The 3,449-nt window shown below is 42.1% G+C and overlaps 1 non-coding gene across 1 annotated transcript; it reads left to right on the top strand.

Annotated features, from left to right (window-relative positions):
- The first annotated feature begins 885 nt into the window (after positions 1–885).
- On the top strand, positions 886–992 carry LOC128575772 (U6 spliceosomal RNA). The gene has a single exon (XR_008377164.1). It is a non-coding gene; the product is annotated as a U6 spliceosomal RNA (small nuclear RNA).
- Positions 993–3,449: the final 2,457 nt, after the last annotated feature.

The raw sequence follows: 3,449 nt of genomic DNA on the forward strand, positions 1-3,449 counted from the left end.
AAAGAACAGCCTGTTGTAAATCCCCATGTCCCATGTGGACGTCACCATGCCTGCATGGACATCGCAGCAATGGGTGATATAAGAACATGGACTCTGGGACCAGACAGCCCTAGGTTCAAAACCTTGTCACCCTCTAAGCGAGCTAGGAGGCTTATGCGGCACTGTCACACCTGGAGAATGTCACACTGGTTCCTGCCTGCCTTGGCATACGCCTTGCCTGGGGTCTATGCTGAGGCTAGGGGCAGGGTTTGTGGGAGGTTTAGGACCCAGCCATGTGGGTTTTCAAAATGTGGGTAGGAATTTCTCCTGAGCCCTCTAGACATGGCCTCCAGGCTTCACCGCTGGGCTTTCCTGGTGTCTGTGCTCTCTGCCTTCCCTTTTCCTCTGATGACTGTTAGCTCGTTATATTTGGGGACCCTCCCTCCATAACATCATGACACCTGGGAGGGGAAGGGCCCCCCCTCCTTGTTTATTGCTGTGCCTCCAGCACCTGCACCTTGTATGAATGAAATGTGCTCTTAGACCTCAGAGTTGATAATTTCAACGGTCAATCCTCGGCCCTCCCTCAACCCATCAGCAGCATTTGCTGCTGGGCACCACTTCCTCCTCTGGGAGACACCCTCTTGCCTCGGTTTCCTGGACAGCCAGGCTCCAGCTTTCCTCCACCCTCTCGCCTGCTCCTTCACCTCAGAGGGTCGTCCTAGGGTCTCTCCTCTGCTACACTCACTCCCAGGGTGACCATCCTGTTTACAGCTTTAATGACCTTCTATGCAACCATAATGCATAGAAGTCCAATGCAACTATAATGCAAGCCCCCTAGGCAATTAAAAATGTTTCTCATAGCCACATTTCTTTTTGGTAGCCACATTTTTAAAAAGCAAAATTGTACTCTGTTTGGCAGCACACATACTAAAATTGGAACGATACAGAGAAGATTAGCATGGCCCCTGTACAAGGATGACACGCAAATTCGTGAAGTGTTCCATATTTTTTTCAAATTTCAAAACATTCAAAAAAAAAAAAGCAAAATTAGGGCGGTGCCTGTGGCTCAAAGGAGTAGGGCACTGGCCCCATATGCTGGAGGTAGCAGATTCAAACCCAGCCCCGGCCAAAAACTGCAAAAAAAAAAAAAAAAAGCAAAATTAATTTAAATACTCTATTTGAGTACAGTATATCCAAAATACTATCATTTCAACTGTGATCAATATAAAAGATCATTAATGAGCCATTTTACTTTTCTTTCATCCTAAGCCTTTGAAATCCAATGTGTATTTTATACTTAACAGCACATCTCAATTGGAAGAGCTGCATCTCAGGTGCTCCGGAGCCACAGGCGGGCTAGCAGGTGCTGTACGAGGCAGCCAAGGAATCGACGTTGACTGTATCCAAAACCTTATCTCGACTCCAGCTCTCTCTTCTCAGATCTCAAACTCCAGTGTGCAAAGTTGACCTCCCATCTTTCCTCCTCCCTATTCCTTCCCATCAATTGTCATTATTTCTGCTTTATCTTCAAAATACATCCAGAATCCCACCACATCCTGCCTTCTCGACTGCTGCCGCACTGGTGCAAGCCACCAACACCTCGAACCTGGATACCTGCAATTGCCTCCTTCCCAGTCTCCCCATGTCCTCTCTTGCCCTCGCCCCTACAACCTATGCTCCACGCAGATCCCAGAGTGGCCTAGTTAAAGCCTCAGTTGGCTCCTGTCACACCTCTGCTCACAGCCCTCTACTACCTCCCACATCCCTCAGAGTGAAAGTTCAAGTGGCTGCATTAGAGCCACTCCAGGCACAGTAGTCTAGCAACTCAGAGGCTGAGGCAGGAAGATCCCCCGAGGCCAGGAGTTCAGGGCTGCAGTGCACATGATCTGTGCCTGGGAATGGCTACTGCACTCCAGCCTGGGCAGCAGAGTAAGATGCCATATCTTTAAAAAAAAAAAAAAAAAAGTCATTCAAACAAACACATTTTTGGGCCTCAGGACCTTTGCACTGTCTGTTCTCAACCCAAGATGGTCCTTCCCCTAGCTACCTACAAAGACTTTTTTTAATTAAAATTGCTATGTCTTTCTAACTTTCTAATACTTTATATAATTATTATTTTATTTTATTGATTTTATGGGGACTGACTTCCTCCCTCACCAGAATATCATCTCCACGAGGTCAGGAATTTTTGTCCTTTTGTCCATTTTGTTCACTGCCCCACCCCAAAGTCCACATGGATGATGCTAGCACGTGTTATGCAATCCTAAATATTTGATGAATCAATGAATGAATATGCCCCTCCCAAACGGATAGTCATTTGAATGAAAACCACTTATTGAATTCTGCTTTTTTGAAATGTCACATATATTAACATGGACTTGTTCCTGATCCATTTATCTAATCCCATTAATAAATTGCTCTAATTTAATTATGAATCTATTTATATGTTTTGCCAACTCTTAGTGGCTATTATCCTTTGGAAAAAATATTGAAATGTTATTACGCATTTTCTTATTCATATGAATTCAACAAGTGGACTAACATGTTTGATAAACATTTATGTTGGGAACTTTAAGTAATTATTTTATTTATCATTTTATTAATTCACTCAATTAAAGAAAATGAATTTATTTTATTTCAATATTTTACCCATCTAAAATATATCTCTCCATTTCCCTTTCTTTTTTTAAAGGCCAGATTACATGCTGTGCCTATAATAAATCCTTTCTTTTAGTTTACTTTTTTAGACCTGTGATCTTCTGTCACTGAGGTTGGAGTGCAGTGGCTATTCACAGGTGTGATCATAGTTTACTGTAGCCTTGAACTCAAGAGATCTCCCTGTCTCCTAAGCAGCTGTGTGTCACATATTATAACAGATGTGTGCCACTGTACTCAGCTCTGCATTTCTTTTTTAAAATAATGTGTTATGAAAACATTAGAGGCTCAGGCACAGCAGTGCATGCCTGTAGTCCCAGCTACTGGGGAGGCTAAGGAGGGACGATTGCTTCAGCCCAGGAGTTCAAGTCCAGCCTGAGCAACATACCAAGACCCCAACTCAAAAACTAAAAACAAAAAAACCCCTCACAATCTGGGGCAGAAGAAAAAGAGTGTTATACTATTTCTACAACATCAAAATTGAACATTTCTGTGTGACAAAAACCCAGCAACAGGCTACAAAAATCATAATCCATATGTAGAATATATAAGAGAATTAGAAAATGGGCTAAAGACATAAACATTTTGCAGAAGATAAAATGAAAATGGCCAATAATCAAGTGAAAAAATTTCACACTCATTAACAATCCGATAAATGAAAATTAAAATAATGGCATATCTTTTTTTGCCTGACGAATTAGATAAAGATAAGACGACCAATAATATCTAGTATTGGTAAAGATGCAACTAAACGGTACTCTCATACAATGCTAGTTAAAGCGTACATGAGTTAACTTTTTGGAAAACAATGT

The sequence above is a fragment of the Nycticebus coucang genome, chromosome 22 (genome assembly GCF_027406575.1).
Source record: "Nycticebus coucang isolate mNycCou1 chromosome 22, mNycCou1.pri, whole genome shotgun sequence".
NCBI lineage: Eukaryota > Metazoa > Chordata > Mammalia > Primates > Lorisidae > Nycticebus > Nycticebus coucang.